The following is a 21157-nucleotide window of genomic DNA, read 5'->3' as shown; positions in this document are numbered from 1 at the left end:
CCGAGGTCAGTTACCCAGATAGGTGGGGCAATGGTGCCAATTTGTAAAATGAATTAAGTCTGCCTGCAATAATGTCCCCGGCCACGAGGAGCGCCACTTCTGGGTTAGCATTCTCTTCTTTGCTTATGGCCATATAGAGTTAGTTGAGAGCGGTCTTAGTGCCAGCTTTGTTCTGTGTTGGTAAATAGACGGTAACGAATAATATAGATGAGAACTCTCTTGGTAGATAGTGGTGTCTACAGCTTATCATAAGGTACTCTACCTCAGGCGAGCAATACCTCGAGACTTCTTTAATATTAGACATCACACACCAGCTGTTATTGACACCCCTCGTCTTACCAGAGGAAGCATCTCTGTTCTGCCGGTGCATGTAAAATGCCGCAAGTTCTATATTGTCCGTATCGTCGTTCAGCCACGTCTCGTGAAACATAAGATGTTACAGTTTTTGATGTCCCGTTGGTAGGATAATCTTAATTGTAGGTCATAAATTTTATTTTCCAATGATTGCACGTTAGCAAGAAGAACGGATGGAAGTGGGAGTTTACTCACTCGCCTATGGATTCTCAGAAGGCTGCCCATCTGCGTCCCCTTTTCCTGCGTCTTTTCTTCACGCAGAAGGCATGGCTCTGGGCCTGTTCCAGTGAAAGCAGGATATCCTTCTCATCGGACTCATTAAAGGAAAACGTTTCTTTCAGTCCACGGTGAGTAATCGCTGTTCTCATGTCCAGAAAAAAATGTTGGTCATAAGAGACGGTAGCAGCAGCATTATGTACACAATACGTTAAAAAATAAGTTCCACAAAAGGCTAAAATACTACCAAAATAGCACAATTGGTTTGGAGAATGTAAAACATCAGCCATGTTCTTCGGCGCCATCTTCAAAACTCTTGACACTCCCAGCAGAGATGATGTAACCCAGAAAGGGGATGGTGGAGCAATGGAACTCGCACTTCTCCGGCTTCACAAACAGCTGATTCTCCAGAATGCGTTGAAGAACCTGCTGGACGTGGAGCACATGTTCATGGGGGGAGCAGGAGAAGATGAGGATGTCATCAATGTAGACGAAGACGAACCGGTTCAACATGTCGCAGAGAACATCATTTTCCAGATCCTGGAACACAGCAGGGGCGTTGGTGAGGCCAAAAGGCATGACCAGATACTCGTAGCGGCTGCTGGCCATGTTGAAGGCGGTCTTCCACTCGTCCCCCTCTCGTATCCGCACCATGTGGTAGGTGTTCCGTAGATCCAGCTTGGAAAACACAGTGGCCCACTGGAGCGGCTTGAAGGCTGAGGAAATTAGTGGTAGCGGATAACGGTTCTTAACAGTAATGTCATTGAGTCCCCGGTAGTCAATGCACGTGCGCAGTATCTTGTCCTTTATCTCCACGAAGAAGAACCCTGCGCTGGCGGGAGAGGAAGAGGGATGGATAAATCCTGCAGCTAGGGAGTCCCCAATGTAGGTCTCCATAGCCTTGGTCTTTGGTACCGACAAAGAGTACAGTCGTCCCCAAGGCGGTGTGGTGCTAGAAGCGAAGTGGCCCGGGCCTTGCTGAACACCTCCCAGAGGTCCTGGTACTTCGCGGGGATGGCGGAGAGGTCCGGGGCACCTTCCGAGCCCCCAGGAAGACGTCACGGGGCAGGTTGCGCTGACTTCAGACAATGGGCGTGGCAGAACAAACTCCAGCCCATGAAGGCACCCATAGACCAATTGATGAGGGGATTATGTCACTGGAGCCAGGAGAATCCCAAAACCATGGGAATTTGAGGAGACTTGAGCAGAAATTGAATAGTCTCGCTGTGATTCCCTGACACACGTAGGTTGATGGGAGTGGTATTACGAGTGACCCGGCCTATAGAGTGCACGTCCAGAACTCTAACATCCATAGGAATGGAGAGGGGCTGAGTGGGGATGTTCAGCTCGGAAGCCAGGGTAGCGTCCAAAAATCTCTCATCGGCCCCAGAGTCAATGAGGACTCGGAGAGATTTAGACTGGTTTCGCCACAGCAGAATGGCATGAAAAGAGGTGCAAGTAAGGGAAGCAAAACATTTTCCATGTGGCCCACCAGAGTACTCACTCCTACCGGTTAGCCTGATATTTTTAACCTGTTAGGGCTAGGGGGCAGTATTTGCACGGCTGGATAAAAAAATGTACCCGATTTAATCTGGTTACTAATCCTACCCAGTAACTAGAATATGCATATACTTATTATATATGGATAGAAAACACCCTAAAGTTTCTAAAACTGTTTGAATGGTGTCTGTGAGTATAACAGAACTCATTTGGCAGGCAAAACCCTGAGACAGATTCTGACAGGAAGTGGATATCTGATGTGTTGTATTACCTTTAAACCTATGCCATTGAAAAACACAGGGGCTGAGGAATATTTTGGCACTTCCTATTGCTTCCACTAGATGTCACCAGCCTTTACAAAGTGTTTTGAGTCTTCTGGAGGGAGATCTGACCGAACAAGAGCCATGGAACGATGATGGCCCATTAGACACCTGGCGCGCGAGTTCATGTTGGGTACCCTCGTTCCAATACGTTATAAAAGAGAATGCATTCGTCCACCTTGAATATTATTCATGTTCTGGTTAAAAAAGGCCCTAATGATTTATGCTATACAACGTTTGACATGTTTGAACGAACGTAAATATATTTTTTCCCCTCGTTCATGAAGTGAAGTCCGGCGGGCTTAGATCATGTGCTAACAAGACGGAGATTTTTGGACATAAATGATGAGCTTTTTTGAACAAAACTACATTCGTTATGGACCTGTGATACCTGGAAGTGACATCTGATGAAGAGAATCAAAGGTAATGGATTATTTACATAGTATTTTCGATTTTAGATCTCCCCAACATGGCGGCTAGTCTGTATCGCAACGCGTATTTTTCTGGGCGCAGTGCTCAGATTATTGCAAAGTGTGATTTCCCAGTAAGGTTATTTTTAAATCTGGCAAGTTGATTGCGTTCAAGAGATGTAAATCTATAATTCTTTAAATGACAATATAATATTTTACCAATGTTTTCTAATTTTAATTATTTAATTTGTGGTGCTGACTTGAATGCCGGTTATTGGAGGGAAACGATTTCCTGAACATCAACGCCACAGTAAAACGCTGTTTTTGGATATAAATATGAACTTGATAGAACTAAAAATGCATGCATTGTCTAACACAATGTCCTAGGAGTGTCATCTGTTGGAGATTGTAAAAGGTTAGTGCATAATTTTAGCTGATTTTATGGTTTTGGTGACGCCTGTCTTTGAATTGGCACAACATTACACACAACTCTTGTAAATGTACCGTCCTAACATACTCTAAATTTATGCTTTCGCCGTAAAACCTTTTTGAAATCGTAAAACGTGGTTAGATTAAGGAGATGTTTATCTTTCAAAGGGTGTAAAATAGTTGTATGTTTGAAAAATTTGAATTTTGACATTTATTTGGATTCAAATTTGCCGCTCTTGAAATGCACCTGCTGTTGATGGAGTGCACCACGGGTGGGACGCTTGCGTCCCACCTAGCCCATAGAGGTTAAAGGACAAGAGGACATAAAATGACCAAGAGTCCTGCAGTACAGACAACTCTTCGTGTTGACCCTGTATTGCCGTTCCGCTGGCGACAGACCAGGTCTGCCTAGTTGCATAGGCTCGGGAAGTGGTGACTCGGCCATCTTCATGGCTACTTTCGGGGGTGGTCAGGAAATCTCGGGTTCTCTCAGCAACGGTACCATCGGGGACTTCCGGGATGACTTGGAGGCATGGTGGAATCCCTGGACGTGCGAGTGAAATCGAATTTGCTCTCCCTCCGTCATTCCCGTAGTCGCCCATCGATATGGATGGTCAACGCGATTAGGGTATCGAGATCCGTATGTAACTCCCGAGCAGCAAGCTCGTCCTTGACCTCCTCCGAGATGCCGTGCAGGAACTTATTGAACAGCACTTCTTGGTTCCAAGCACACTCCGCTGCCAACATGTGGAAATCCACTGCATAGTCTGCCACGCTGCGGGAGTCCTGCCGAAGCTGGATTAGCTTCCAGGCAGCTTCTCTCCTGGAGAACGGGGCATCAAAAAACGTATTCTCCTCTCCCACCAACCCCTCCAGACTGACGCATATGGGCGGCTGCTGTTCCCATACAGCAGTAGCCCACCATCAGCGTGATGAGGTAGGCTATCTTGGAACAATCCGAGGGGAAGGAGGAGGTCTGAAACTCGAAGACGAGGGCACACTGAGCTAGAAACGCCAGACAGGTGCTCGGCTCTCCATTGAAGCATTCCGGGGGAGGTAAGCGGGGTTCCCGAGAAGGTGGAGTGACCGGTGAGGCGGCGCTGCAAACAGCTGAGTTACTGTGGGGCCTGGGGGGTTACCACCGTGGTAGGCTGCCTCCCAGACAACCCGCAGAATTGCTCCAGCAAAATGTCCAACGCCCAGTCATGGCGTTCAGCCAACGTTATAAGGACACGAAGCAATTCCTCGTGCCTACCGATGGTGGCTTCCTGGGAGTAGATGGCGTTGCTCAGCTGGCCCGGGTCTGCTGGGTCAGTCATGGCCAGTTTGTACTATCACATTTCAGGTAAGGCCCAGGTGCAATCAACGACGAATTAACAACAGTTTAATAATCCAAAAGGGTCAGGCAAAAAACAGACAGATAAGTGGGGCAAAGGTACAGGACGGCAGGCAGGCTCAGGGTCAGGGTAGGCAGAGGTCAGTAATCCAGATACAGTTGCAGTTGGAAGTTTACATACACTTAGGTTGGAGTCGTTAAAACTAGTTTTTCAACCACTCCACACATTTTTTGTTCCATTTTCTTCCAGAAAATTATGTCATGTCTTTAGAAGCTTCTGATAGGCTAATTGACATCATTTGAGTCAATTGGAGGTGTACCTGTGGATGTATTTCAAGGCCTACCTTCAAACTCAGTGCCTCTTTCCTTGACATCATAGGAAAACCAAAAGAAATCAGCGAAGACCTCAGAAAGAAAATTGTAGACCTCCACAAGTCTGGTTCATCCTTGGGAGCAAGTTCCAAATGCCTGAATGTACCACGCTCATCTGTATAAACAATAGTACGCAAGTATAAACACAAAGGGACCACGCAGCCACCATACCGCTCAGGAAGAAGACGCGTTCTGTCTCCTAGAGATGAAAGCACTTTGGTGCGAAAAGTGCAAATCAATCTCAGAACAACAGCAAAAGACCTTGTGAGATGCTGGAGGAAACAGGTACAAAAGTATCAATATCCACAGTAAAACGAGTCCTATAACGACTTTACCTGAAAGGCCGCTCAGCAAGGAAGAAGCAACTGCTCCAAAACCGCCATAAAAAAGCCAAACTATGGTTTCTAACTGCACATGGGGACAAAGATCGTACTTTTTGGAGAAATGTCCTTTGGTCTGATGAAACAAAAATATAACTGTTTGGCCATAATGACCATCGTTATGTTTGGAGGAAAAAGGGGGAGGCTTGCAAGCTGAAGAACACCATCCCAACGTGAAGCATGGGGGTGGCAGCATCATGTTGTGGGGGTGCTTTGCTGTAGGAGGGACAGGTGCACTTCACAAAATAGATGGCATCATGAGGGAGTAAAATGATGTGGATATATTGAAACAACATCTCAAGACATCACTCAGGAAGTTAAAGCTTGGTCGGAAATGGGTCTTCCAAATGGACAATGACCCCAAGCATACTTCCAAAGTTGTGGCAAAATGGCTTAAGGACAACAAAGTCAAGGTATTGGAGTGGCCATCACAAAGCCCTGACCTCAGTCCTATAGAAAATGTGTGGGCAGAACTAGAAAAGCGTGTGCGAGCAAGGAGGCCGACAAACCTGACTCAGTTACACCAGCTCTGTCAGGAGGAATGGGCCAACAGGGAATTTTTACTAGGATTAAATGTCAGGAATTGTGAAAAACTGAGTTTAAATGTATTTGGCTAAGGTGTATGTAAACTTCCGACTTCAACTGTAGGTTGTGCAAAGGTGCAGGACAGCAGTCAGGCTCAGGGTCAGGGCAGGCAGAAAAGGTCAAAACCGGGAAAACTAGAAAACAGGAACAATCGAGAGACAGGAACAGATGGAAACTGCTGGTAGGCTTGATGAAACAAAACAAACTGGCAACAGACAAACAGAGAACACTGGTAAAAATACACAGGGGATAATGGGGAAGATGGGCGACACCTGGAGGGGGTGGAGACAATCAAAAAGACAGGTGAAAAAGATCAGGCTGTGAAACTAACTATTAACAAGGGATTTAAACGTCTCAGTGGTGTTACATGGAATTACACCATAACAACAACACTACTCATCTGGAAAAATATAGTTTTCAACTCTAATAAACAAATACAAATGTTTGTCTGCAGTAGCAGGCAGATAAATTGCTCTGGCCACTTTATGTTCAGCATAAACACATGCAATTGTAGTAGCATTCGCTCAGATACATTTCTCATTGACTACGAGGACATAGTCAGAAGGCTACGTTGACAGCAGGTAGCCAGAGAAATCCAGATGTTTTAAGTATAGAGTGCGAAATCTAATACTTTTGGCCAATGGAGTTCCAGCTCCAGTCTCTCATCACCAACACACTACAATTAGAACAGTGGAAACAAAAGTCATCTGACACAACCTCAGGACCAAGCTGTCATTATCAAGCAGCATGGGTCGTACAGGGTATTCCACTCCTGTCATTGGTCGAATGAGGAGATACTGAACACCTGTACGACTTGAGGTAAAACAGTGCATCATGAAGGATTTATTAACAGAACCAACAGACTATCTGTGAAAACAGTTTAATCTTGAAACAGAGTTTTGCCAGACTCTTGGCCAATGACTCTGTCCAGAAGGGGGACTAACTGTAAATTACCAACAAATAACCAGCTATTCATAAACAATGTGACACAGGGAGTCAGAAAGAGAGAAATCCCCTTGCCAAGAAGCAAGTCATACAACAATATAAGGAACATGTAGAAAAAGAGACAAATCTCAAACTTGGTATCTGTATTGGATGTGTGACATGATAGATTTTAGAAAGTTATTCTCTAAAACCTTGATTTAGAACGTCATAACTAAGACAAATTGTTGAAATGCTGAAATTACAATTGGGTGAGGTCCAAAATCCTCAGTGTGTCATTTTCATAGTAAAGACAAAGAAATATGACACACATTCCCAGAAACCTGTTATGACATCATATAGAGAACACAACACATACATCTCATTAACAAAATTTACTGCGGGTCATAAAACTGTAGCAGGAAAGAGCGGAGGGAAAAAGAACGAGCAAGGGGAGCTTCAACGTGTGAAAAAAAACTAACTAAAGTGGCTTCCTGGAAGGGGTAATACACTTTAAAGTGCATTCGGAAAGTATTCAGACTCCTTGACTTTTTCCACATATTTTTTCCACTAGTCTTATTCTAAAATTGATTAAATACATGTTTTCCCTCATCGATCTACACACAATACCCCGTAATGAGGAAGTGAAAACAGGTTTTTAGACATTTTTGCAAGACCCTTTGCTATGAGTCTCAAAATTGAGTTCAGGTGCATCCTGTTTCCATTGATCATCCTTGAGATGTTTCTACAACTTGATTGGAGTCCACGTGTGGTAAATTCAATTGATTGGGCATGATTTGGAAAGGCACGCACCAGTCTATAAAAGGTACCACAGTTAACAGTGCATGTCAGAGCAAAAACCAAGTCATGAGGTTGAAGGAATTGTCCATAGAGCTCCGAGACAGGATTGTGTCGAGGCACAGATCCGGGGAAGGGTACCAAAACATTTCTGCAGCATTGAAGGTCCCCAAGAACACAGTGGCCTCCATCATTCTTAAATAAAGTAAGTTTGGAATCACCAAGACTGCTCCAAGAGCTGGCAATCAGGGGAGAAGGGCCTTGGTCAGGGAGGTGACCAAGAACCTGGGCCAAGATTCACAAAACCTTCTTAAATAAACTCAGGGCAGTGAGAGAAAAAGCTCATGAAAGCAATTGAACATGTTTAATTCACACACAAACTTCATCTGAACGTTTCATTATTGACTTTTTTAGAACAGTAATCTCAGTTGGAAATTTGCTAACATGATTGCCATTGCTAGCTAGATAACTAGCTAAATCGGTTGCCTAGCAACAAACATCTTAAGAAGATATTTGAGGAGTTCGTGAGAAAAATATTATATCTTAAGATATTGTTGAGGAATTGCACTTATTTTTTTCTTAAGCAGCTTCTTAAGTTTTTGCGTAAGAAGTGTTTTGTGAATCTAGGCCCTGATGGTCACTCCAACAGAGCTCCAGAGTTCCTCTGTGGAGATGGGAGAACCTCCCAGAAGGACAACCATCTCTGCAGTGCTCCACCAATCATGCCTTTATGGTAGAGTGGCCAGACGGAAGCCACCCCTCTGTAAAAGGCACATGACAGCCCGCTTGGAGTTTGCCAAAAGGAACCTAAAGACTCTCAGAAACAAGATTCTCTGGTCTGATGAAACCAAGAACTATTTAAATTATATATACTTTTTAAATTTAACTAGGCAAGTCAGTTAAGAATAAATTCTTATTTAAAATGACGGCCTACCTTCTCCGGCCAAACCCGGACGATGCTGGGCCAATTGTGCACCGGATGTGATACAGCCGGGATTCGAACCAGGGAATGTAGTGACACCACTTGCACTGAGATACAGTGCCTTAGACCGCTGTGCCACTCCGGAGCCCATGTGTGTATAATGTGTGTATAAATATGGAGGAAGTGGGTGTAAGGGAAATAGAGAGTTAACGTAAAGGAGAGAGAACGACAATGATAGAGAGCGAAAGCTGAGATACACAAAAAGAGAGACAAGAGGCATTCTTGCATTATGACGATTCAACTACAACAGCCAAACACACTGACTCATCTGCAGATGCTGAGCAGAGCAGTGGTGACAGAACCTGCATAAACATGAACAAATATGGGTCTGAAGCCACCAGTCTCCCTCCCTCACAGGTCACACCCAGAGCTTGCCAGCACGTTTACTTCCCATTTCCACCACTGGCTTCTGGTACCCAAGACTGACATGCTGTCTAACCACCATCCAAAACAATGAGTTTGAAATGGGCACAAAATTTCCTCTGAGCTTGGTATGATGATACATTTTACAGTTTAAGTCGGAAGTTTACATACACCTTAGCCAAATGCATTTAAACTCAGTTTATCACAATTCCTGACATTTAATCCTCATAAGAATTCCCTGTCTTAGGTCAGTTAGGATCCCCACTTTATTTTCAGAATGTGAAGTGTCAGAATAATAGTTGAGAGAATTATTTATTTCAGCTTTAATTTCTTTCATCACATTCCCAGTGGGTCAGAAGTTTACATACACTCAATTAGTATTTGGTAGCATTGCCTTTAAATTGTTTAACTTGGGTCAAACGTCTCGGGTAGCCTTCCACAAGCTTCCCCAATAAGTTTGGTGAATTTTGGCCCATTCCTCCTGACAGAGCTGGTGTAACTGAGTCATGTTTGTAGGCCTCCTTGCTCGCACACACTTTTTCAGTTCTGCCCACACATCTTTGATGGGATTGAGGTCAGGGCTTTGTGATGGCCACTCCAGTACCTTGACTTTGTTGTCCTTAAGCCATTTTGCCACAACTTTGGAAGTATGCTTGGGGTCATTGTCCATTTGGAAGACCCATTTGCGACCAAGCTTTAACTTCCGGACTGATGTCTTGAGATGTTGCTTCAATATATCCACATCATTTTCCTCCTTCATGATGCCATCTATTTGTGAAGTGCACCTGTCCCTCCTGCAGCAAAGCACCCCCACAACATGATGCTGCCACCCCCGTGCTCCATGGTTGGGATGGTGTTCTTCGGCTTGCAAGCCTCCCCTTTTTCCTCCAAACATAACAATGGTCATTACGGCCAAACAGTTCTATTTTTGTTTCATCAGACCAGAGGACATTTCTCCAAAAAGTATGATCTTTGTCCCCATGTGCAGTTGCAAACCATAGTCTGGCTTTTTTTATGGCAGTTTTGGAGCAGTGGCTTCTTTCTTGCTGAGCCGCCTTTCAGGTTATGTCGATATAGGACTCGTTTTACTGTGGATATAGATACTTTTGTACCTGTTTCCTCCAGCATCTTCACAAGGTCCGTTGTTGTTATCCTGGGATTGATTCTCACTTTTCGCACCAAAGTACGTTCATCTCTAGGAGACAGAACGTGTCTCCTTCCTGACCAGTATGGCTGTTTAAAGGCACAGTCAACTTAGTGTATGTAAACGTCTGACCCACTGGAATTGTGATACAGTGAATTATAAGTGAAATAATCTGTCTGTAAACAATTGTTGGAAAAATTACTTGTGTCATGCACAAAGTAGATGTTCTAACAAACTTGCCAAAACTATAGTTTGTAAACAAAAAATTTGTGGAGTGGTTGAAAAACGAGTTTTAATGACTCCAACCTAAGTTTATGTCAACTAAGGTCATTGTATTCCGGAAGTGAGATCTGCTTGATCACATTTCCTTCCAAGACTACTCTTCATTAGTTCTACGAATATTACAAAGCAAACTCCCTACTTCTTTGGGATCTGGGGGCAGTATTGAGTAGCTTGGCTGAATAAGGTCCCAGAGTTAACTGCCTGCTACATAGGCCCAAAAGCTAGAATATGCATATTATTAGCATATTTGGATAGAAAACACTCTGAAGTTTTTACAACTGTTTAAATGATGTCTGTGAGTATAACAGAACTCATATGGCAGACAAAAACCTGAGAAAAAATCCTACCAGGAAGTGGGAAATCTGAGGTTTGTAGTTTTTCAAGTGATTGCCTATCCAATACACAGTGTCTGTGGGGTCATATTGCACTTCCTAAGGCTTCCACTACATGTCAACAGTCTTTAGAACGTTGTTTCAAGTTTCTACTGTGAATGGGGAGAGAGTAAGAGCTGCTTGAACCAGGTGTCTGGCAGAATGCAATGAGCTAAGTCACACGTGCAGCCGTGAGCGTGAACTGCGTTCCTTTTCATTTCTAAAGACGCTGAGCTAAAGACGCTAGACACTGAGCTAACATAATCATATGGTATGCTTTCGCCATAAATCCTTTTTGAAATCAGACGCTGTGGCTGGATTAACAAGACGTTTATCTTTAAAATGGTGTATAATACTTGTATGTTTGAGGAATTCTGAGGAAGATTTCTGTTGTTTTGAATTTGGCGCCCTGCAATTTCACTGGATGTTGTCGAGGTGGGACGCTAGTCCCACATATCCCAGAGAGGTTTTAACACCACATCAGTCACACTGATGACCGGAAAAGTTAGGCTATGAAATGTGGTGCATTAATTGTCTGAAAGCCACTGCACATCTGTTCCTCTGTACTTTGGATGGCATGGTCTTCCCTGAAAATAAACACTTCCATTTTCCATAGTAATTACTGTACATTTTCAACATCTTCCCACAGTCCCAAATGGAAGGTTTGGACATCATCTCTCGGAGTCTCTGTCATTGGTCACCAGTAACATAACACCAGGGCTGTGCACAGACCTTTCAAGGGGCATGTGCTCAAACTGAAAAAAGGGGATTTTTTACTGATTGTGATTTATCTTCAATGGTCTTAAATAATAACTTCTTAATAATTTCATAATCTTCTAACTCATGATATACAGTGAGTATCATAAGTATTCACCCCCCTTGGATTTTTTTAAACATTTTGTTGCTTTACAAAGTGGGATTGAAATGGATTTAATTGGGAATTTTTCGAAAAGCCCCATAAAGAAGGGCAGTGATTGGTAGATGGGTAACAATAAAAAACAATCTGACATTGAATATCTCTTTAAGCATGGTAAAGTTAATAATTATGCTGTGGATGATGTATTAAACCATCAAGACACAACAAAGATACAGTCATCCTTCTGAACTGAGCTGCAGGACAGGAAGGAAACTGCTCAGGGATGTGACCTTGAGGCCATTGGTGATTTTAAAATAGCTACAGTTAAAAGCTGACATATATAATTGTTTTAAGCTATTTGATTTGGAATTTTAGGACCCCTTCAGGTATCAAAATAATATATACTGCTCCAAAAAATAAAGGGAACACTTAAACAATAAATCCTATATCTGAATGAAAGAAATAATCTTATTAAATACATTTTTCTTTACATAGTTGAATGTGCTGACAACAAAATCACACAAAAATAATCAATGGAAATCCAATTTATCAACCCATGGAGGTTTGGATTTGGAGTCACACTCAAAATTAAAGTGGAAAACCACACTACAGGCTGATCCAACTTTGATGTAATGTCCTTAAAACAAGTCAAAATGAGGCTCAGTAATGTGTGTGGCCTCCACGTGCCTGTATGACCTCCCTACAACGCCTGGGCATGCTCCTGATGAGGTGGCAGATGGTCTCCTGAGGGATCTCCTCCCAGACCTGGACTAAAGCATCCGCCAACTCCTGGATAGTCTGTGGTGCAACGTGGCGTTGGTGGATGGAGCGAGACATGATGTCCCAGATATGCTCAATTGGATTCAGGTCTGGGGAACGGGTGGGCCAGTCCATAGCATCAATGCCTTCCTCTTGCAGGAACTGCTGACACACTCCAGCCACATGAGGTCTAGCATTGTCTTGCATTAGGAGGAACCCAGGGCCAACCGCACCAGCATATGTTCTCACAAGGGGTCTGAGGATCTCATCTCGGTACCTAATGGCAGTCAGGCTACCGCTGGCGAGCACATGGAGGGCTGTGCGGCCCCCCAAAGAAATGCCACCCCACACCATGACTGACCCACCGCCAAACCGGTCATGCTGGAGGATGTTGCAGGCAGCAGAACGTTCTCCACGGCGTCTCCAGACTCTGTCACGTCTGTCACATGTGCTCAGTGTGAACCTGCTTTCATCTGTGAAGAGCACAGGGCGCCAGTGGCGAATTTGCCAATCTTGGTGTTCTCTGGCAAATGCCAAACGTCCTGCACGGTGTTGGGCTGTAAGCACAACCCCCACCTGTGGACGTCGGGCCCTCATACCACCCTCATGGAGTCTGTTTCTGACCGTTTGAGCAGACACATGCACATTTGTGGCCTGCTGGAGGTCATTTTGCAGGGCTCTGGCAGTGCTCCTCCTGCTCCTCCTTGCACAAAGGCAGAGGTAGCGGTCCTGCTGCTGGGTTGTTGCCCTCCTACGGCCTCCTCCACGTCTCCTGATGTACTGGCCTGTCTCCTGGTAGCTCCTCCATGCTCTGGACACTACGCTGACAGACACAGCAAACCTTCTTGCCACAGCTCGCATTGATGTGCCATCCTGGATGAGCTGCACTACCTGAGCCACTTGTGTGGGTTGTAGACTCCGTCTCATGCTGCCACTAGAGTGAAAGCACCGCCAGCATTCAAAAGTGACCAAAACATCAGCCAGGAAGCATAGGAACTGAGAAGTGGTCTGTTTTTCCCACCTGCAGAACCACTCCTTTATTGCGTGTGTCTTGCTAATTGCCTATAATTTCCACCTGTTGTCTATTCCATTTGCACAACAGCATGTGACATTTATTGTCAATCAGTGTTGCTTCCTAAGTGGACAGTTTGATTTCACAGAAGTGTGATTGACTTGGAGTTACATTGTGTTGTTTAAGTGTTCCCTTTATTTTTTTGAGCAGTGTATATAAAAAATGGTGGTCATATTAGTTTGTAGACCAAACCATTCGGACGCTACAGCCATTTTCGCTATGTTTCATAGTCTGACAAACACCGCTGTAGCTCGGCCACCTTCCACCCCTGATGCGGAAGGCCACCATAGGCGTATGCGTTGGATTGAGATGCAGCCCATGCAAAATATATCTTTATCTTAAAATTGCAGATTTTTATGGGGATGGTTTTATTATGTTACTTAGATTGAAACACCTGTCGTCTGGGCACCGTCAATAGACTCTACGGAGTTTTAACGGCTGTGATAGGAGAAAACTGAGGACAGATCAACAACATTGTAGTTACTCCACAATAATGACCTAAATGACAGAATGAAAAGAAATATACAAATATAAAGAATACTAATATTCCAAAACATCCATCCTGTATGCAACAATATACTGCAGAAAATGTGTCAAAGGAATACACTTAATTAAGGCAAAGCCTTATGTTTGGGGCAAATCCAACAGAACACATCACTGAGTAACTGCTTCCTTATTTTTAAGCTAGGTGGTGGCTGCATCATGGTATGGGTATGCTTGACATCGGCAAAGACTGGGTCGTTTTTCAGGATAAAATAAATGGGATTGAAGCCAAGCACACGCAAAATCCTAGAGAAAACATGATTCAGTCTGCTTTACACTAGACACTGGGAGAGGAATTCACCTTTCAGCAGTACAATAACCTACAACACAAGGCCACATCTACACTGGACATACAGTGAATGTTCCTTAGTGGCCAAGTTACAGTTTCGACTTAAATCTGCTTGAAAATGTATGGCAAGACTTGAAAATTGCTATCTAGCCATGACCCACAATACTTTGACAGAGCTTGAAAATTTTTCAAAAGAATAATGGTCAAATACTGCACAATCCAGGTGTGCAAAGTTCTTAGAGACTAAACCAAGAAGACTCACAGCTGTAATCACTGCCAAAGGTGTTTCTAACATGTACAGTGCATTCGGAAAGTATTCAGACCCCTTGACTTTTTCCACATTTTGTTACGTTACAGCCTTGTTCTAAAATTGATTAAATTGGGTTTTCTCCTCATCAATATACACAATATACCCCATAATGACAATGCAAAAACAGGTTTTTAGACATTTTAGCAAATGTATTAAAAATAAATACTGAAATATCACATTTACATAAGTATTCAGACCCTTTAATTAGTACTTTGTTGAAGCACCTTTGACAGCGATTACAGCCTTGAGTCTTCTTGGGTATGACACTACAAGCTTGGCACACCTGTATTTGGGGAGTTTCTCTCAGATCAGGTTGAATGGGGAGTGTTGCTGCACAGCTATTTTCAGGTCTTTCAATCGGGTTCAAGTCCGGGCTCAGGCTGGGCCACTCAAGGACATTGACAGACTTGTCCCGACGCCACTCCTGTGTTGTCTTGGCTGTGAGCTTAGGGTTGTTGTCCTGTTGGAAGGTGAACCTTCACCCCAGTCTGAGGTCCTGAGCGTTTTGGAGATGGTTTTTTATCAAGGATCTCTCTGCACTTTGCTCCCTTCATCTGTCCTTCGATCCTGACTAGTCTCCCAGTCCCTTCCACTGAAAAACATCCAAACGTCATGATGCTGCCACCACGTGATTCACCATAGGGATGGTGCCATGTTTCCTCCAGACGTGATGGTTGACATTCAGGCCAATGAGTTCAATCTTGATTTCATCAAACCAAAAAATCTAGCATCTCATGGTCTGAGAGTCCTTTAGGTGCCTTTTGGCAAACTCCAAGCAGGCTGTCGTGCCTTTTACTGAGGAGTTGCTTCCATCATTCTACCATAAAGACCTTATTGGTGGAGTGCTGCTGATATGGGTGTCCTTCTGGAATGTTTTCCCATCTCCACAGAGGAACTTTGGAGCTCTGTCAGTGACCATCAGGTTCTTGGTCACCTCCCTGACCAAGGCCCTTCTCTCCCGATTGCTCAGTTTGAATGCATTGCGTTCAGAAAGTGTTCACACCCCTTGACTTTTTCCACACTTTGTAGTCTTACAGCCTGAATTTAAAAATGATTAAACTGAGATTTTGTGTTACTGGCTTACACAAAGTGAAATAGTTTTTTTTTTTTATTACAAATTAATAAAAAATGAAAATCTGAAATGTCCTGGGTTGTGTGCTTTTGTGTGCTTTGTTGAGATGTTGACATCACTGGTGGGATCCACCTGTTCCAGGACAGTTGTGGCCAGGCCTGTGTTTGCATACACTGTGGCTGGTGTTTGCATTTGTTTGTGCTCTGCGGTTGATTGTGCAGTTCTGGACAGGAAGTCAGCTACATTTAGTTATTTGCCTTGTTTGTATTGCAGATGGAGTTGGTATGTTTGTTGCCTAAGCAACATTCTCTGTAGTTGCTTGGGTGCTGTGAGTAAGGATTTCTTGAAGATCGTCCCGAGCGGTTTGTGGTTGCCGTGCAGATACTGGTCAAACTTGTCATATGCAAAAACAATGGCAATTTGTGCATGTCTCTGTTCGGTAACAATTTATTTGGATTGTCCATCTGTAGATGCTCTACAGACTATCATAAAAATGTCAACTATCTACAAACCATAACCTTAACCCCTATACTAAACCCTTATTCTAAACCTAACCCTAACCGTAACCTTAGCAAGCAGTTGCTTATCAACAGATACTTTGACCATCTGTAAAGCATCTACAGATGAAAAATCCGAACTATCCAAATAAAGTGTGGCCCTCTGTTCTGTCTGTGTCAATGTTTTGGAGGCAAATGCCACAGGTTGTCCTTTCTGTAGAAGGGCTGTGTCCAGATCTGCCTCGCTGGCGTCACATTGCAGTGTGAGTTCATCATTCAGGTCGTAATATTTGAGCACTGGTTGTTCTGTGACCAACTTTTTTATAGTCTCAACTTCTGCTTTATGCTGTGGTAGCCATGCTAATACAAATACAAATACATTCAATGTCTTTGTCTGTCAGCCTTGTTATTGGCTCGCACACATCACATAGGTGGGGCATGAATTTTGCAAGATAGTTCACAAACCCCAACATCCGCTGTAGTGACTTGATGTCGGTCGGTGTCCCCACTTTCTGAACGGCTGTTATTGTCTTTGGTTCGTGTGGTGAGAAGATGACCCATGTACGTCACGCTAGATAGCTTTAACCTGAGTTCGTTTTTGTTCAGCTTCAGGTTTGATATCTCTTGCACTCTGCAGGAGAGCTGTAAGGTTTTTTGTCACGATCTGCCATCGCCTCTTCGTTTGTGTCGCCACATACATAGAGTAGAATGTCATCTGCGATCACACTCACTCCAATTAGTACCTGTAGTGCTTCACACTGTCGGTGCTGGTGTTCTTCAGCTGCTTGCTTGATTCCAAATGGCATTCACAGCCATCTATACCTGCCCACAGGTGTGCTGAAAGTTAGATAGCTACTCGCTTCATCAAGTTTGACTTGCCAATATCCATCTTTAGCGTTGAGTACTGAGAATACCTTTCCGTTGGATATCTCTGGTAGAATCTCTTCTATGGTGGAAATCTGGAAGTGCGATCTCAGTAAGGCTTTGTTGAGTGCACTGGGGTCCATGCATGTTCAATGAAGACCATGTTGCTGATTCACAGTGTTGGCTCTGTGACTTTTGTGATGATGTCTGCATTGTCCATCGAATGTATGGCCTTTGTGATCCTTCGGTGTCTACTTCTAGGTGTAGCTCTCCAGGAAGGCAGCCAAGCCTGTCTAACCCATCATTGTACTTGGAGATAGCTGTGGCTGTAGTTTACATGTAGTAGGCTGGGTCTCTTACACGTGTCAACTGACAACAGAGGAATATGGGATGTCTCCATGACCTGAAACTTGAGATTACATTTTTTTCCATCATGATCTGCTTTGAGATTGCATTCTCCTGTTGGCTTTATCAGTTTGCCATCATATAGCTTGAGTATAGCTTTGATCAATAGGAGAGCTGGATTGCCATCTTACATGACACACTGTAGGTCTCCATAGCTTATGACACTGTTGGTCTGGTCTAGTTGACTGGTTTTCATCAAGCTGTCCACTCAAGAGGAAGTTTCTTACTGTGACCAGTGCCTGTAATCTGGTTCAGGTTATTAATCAACCTACCAGGGTGTTTACAAACACTACAGGAACAAGATCATCCACATGTATCGACCCCTATTTTTACTCATGCTGTAGAACTTTGTTCTAAGCTGTATCCGTACCCATTGGATGCAGTGATCACAATATAGTGGCTATATCCAGGAAAGCCAAAGTTCCAACAGCTGGGCCTAAAATAGTGTGTAAGACATCATGCAAAAATATTTTGCTGTGACTCTTATGTGGATGATGTTAAAAATATTTGTTGGTCTGAGGTGATTATCAAGGAGCATCCAGACGCTGCACTTGATGAATTTATGAAATTGCTTCTTCCAATTATTGATAAACATGCACCTCTAGGGGCTAGGGGGCAGTATTTTCACGGGCGGATGAAAAACGTACCCAAATTAAACAGGTTACTACTCTGGCCCAGAAAATAGAATATGCATATTATTAGTAGATTTGGATAGGAAACACTATGAAGTTTCTAAAACTGTTTGAATGGTGTCTCTAAGTATAACAGAACTCATATGGCAGGCAAAAACCTGAGAAAAAAATACAAGCAGGAAATGAACATCTTGTGGCTGTACTATTTTCAAGTCATTGCCAATAAAACACACAGTAACAAAGGATTCATTTTGCACTTCCTATGGCTTCCACTAGATGTCAACAGTCTTTATAAAGTTGTTTGAAGCATCTATGATGAACAGAGACCGGATGAGAAGGAAGGGAAGTTGATGTCCCTGGGATGTCGTCACTTCATTATTGCGCGTTCATGCGCGTTCATGTGCGATGAGACCTTTTATTTTAAACGTTTTCCAAGACACAGGAACGGTCCGGTTGAAATATTACTGATGTTTCACGTTAAAAATGGCCCTAAAGATTGATGCTAAACAACGTTTGACATGTTTGAACGAACGTAAATAGACTTTTTTTTAAACTTTTCGTCGTGACTTTTCCCTCCCGCGCCCTACATTTTGAGTAGCCTACTGAACGCGCTAACAACACGGAACAACATGGAGTTATTGGACATAAATTATGAACTTCATCGAAAAAAAACAACATTTGTTGTGGACCTGGGATTCCTGGAAGTGCCTTCTGATGAACATTATTAAAGGTAAGGGAATATTTCTAATGTTGTTTATGATTTTAGATGATTCCAACATGGCGGCTATCTGTATTGTGTAGTGTATTTTTCTGAGCAGAGTACTCAGATTATTGCAAAGTGTGCTTTCCAAGTAAATTTATTTTGAAATCTGTCAATGCGGTTGCATTCAGGAGATGTTAATCTATAATTCTTTGAATAACAGTTTAATACTTTAACGACGTTTTATAATGACTATTTTTTGTAAATTCACTGGCAGTTTTGGGGGAGACACATTTTCTCAACGACACATGTAAAATGCTGTTTTTGGATATAAATATGAACTTGATAGAACAAAAAATGCATGTATTGTCTAACATAATCTCCTAGGAGTGTCATCTGATGAAGATTGTCAAAGGTTACTGCATAATTTTAGCTGGTTTTCTGCTTTTGGTGACGCCTGTCCTTGAATTGAAAATGGCTGTGTGTACTTTTTTGGCTATGTACTCTCCTAGCATAATCTAACTTTATGCTTTCGCCGTAAAGCCTCTTTGAAATCGGACAATGTGGTTCGATTAAGGAGATGTTTATCTTTCAAATGGTGTAAAATTGTTGATTGTTTGAGAAATTGAAATGATTCGATTTTTGCTGTTTTGAATTTCCCGCCATGCTAGCAATCCCGTCAGTGGGATTCTATCCCCAAGAGGTTTTAAGAAACTGACTGTTAAAACTGTTAAGGCTCCATGGATTGATGAGGAATTGAAAAACTGTATGGTTGAAAGAGATGGGGCAAAAGGAGTGGCTAATAAGTCCAGCTCCACATCTGACTGGCTTACTTACTGCAAATTGAGAAATTATGTGACTAAACTCAACAAAAAGAAGAAGAAACGTTACTGTGAAGCCAAGATCAATGATATAAAGAATGATGGAAAAAATACTTTGGAGTACTTTAACCTCTATGGGCTAGGTGGGACGCAAGCGTCACACCCGTGGTGCACTCCATCAACAGCAGGTGCATTTCAAGAGCGGCAAATTTGAATCCAAATAAATGTCAAAATTCTAATTTTTCAAACATACAACTATTTTACACCCTTTGAAAGATAAACATCTCCTTAATCTAACCACGTTTTACGATTTCAAAAAGGTTTTACGGCGAAAGCATAAATTTAGAGTATGTTAGGACAGTACATTTACAAGAGTTGTGTGTAATGTTGTGCCAATTCAAAGACAGGCGTCACCAAAACCATAAAATCAGCTAAAATTATGCACTAACCTTTTACAATCTCCAACAGATGACACTCCTAGGACATTGTGTTAGACAATGCATGCATTTTTAGTTCTATCAAGTTCATATTTATATCCAAAAACAGCGTTTTACTGTGGCGTTGATGTTCAGGAAATCGTTTCCCTCCAATAACCGGCATTCAAGTCAGCACCACAAATTAAATAATTAAAATTAGAAAACATTGGTAAAATATTATATTGTCATTTAAAGAATTATAGATTTACATCTCTTGAACGCAATCAACTTGCCAGATTTAAAAATAACCTTACTGGGAAATCACACTTTGCAATAATCTGAGCACTGCGCCCAGAAAAATACGCGTTGCGATACAGACTAGCCGCCATGTTGGGGAGATCTAAAATCGAAAATACTATGTAAATAATCCATTACCTTTGATTCTCTTCATCAGATGTCACTTCCAGGTATCACAGGTCCATAACGAATGTAGTTTTGTTCAAAAAAGCTCATCATTTATGTCCAAAAATCTCCGTCTTGTTAGCACATGATCTAAGCCCGCCGGACTTCACTTCATGAACGAGGGGAAAAAATATATTTACGTTCGTTCAAACATGTCAAACGTTGTATAGCATAAATCATTAGGGCCTTTTTTAACCAGAACATGAATAATATTCAAGGTGGACGAATGCATTCTCTTTTATAACGTATTGGAACGAGGGTACCCAACATGAACTCGCGCGCCAGGTGTCTAATGGGCCATCATCGTTCCATGGCTCTTGTTCGGTCAGATCTCCCTCCAGAAGACTCAAAACACTTTGTAAAGGCTGGTGACATCTAGTGGAAGCAATAGGAAGTGCCAAAATATTCCTCAGCCCCTGTGTTTTTCAATGGCATAGGTAATACAAAGGTAATACAAAACATCAGGTATCCACTTCCTGTCAGAAAATGTCTCAGGGTTTTGCCTGCCAAATGAGTTCTGTTATACTCACAGACACCATTCAAACAGTTTTAGAAACTTTAGGGTGTTTTCTATCCATATATAATAAGTATATGCATATTCTAGTTACTGGGTAGGATTAGTAACCAGATTAAATCGGGTAAAAAAAATTATCCAGCCGTGCAAATACTGCCCCCTGAAATTATGGGCAGAAAGTC

This window comes from Salmo salar, chromosome ssa11 (assembly GCF_905237065.1).
Source record: "Salmo salar chromosome ssa11, Ssal_v3.1, whole genome shotgun sequence".
NCBI classification, from domain to species: domain Eukaryota; kingdom Metazoa; phylum Chordata; class Actinopteri; order Salmoniformes; family Salmonidae; genus Salmo; species Salmo salar.
Note: the sequence above shows the minus strand (reverse complement) of the source record.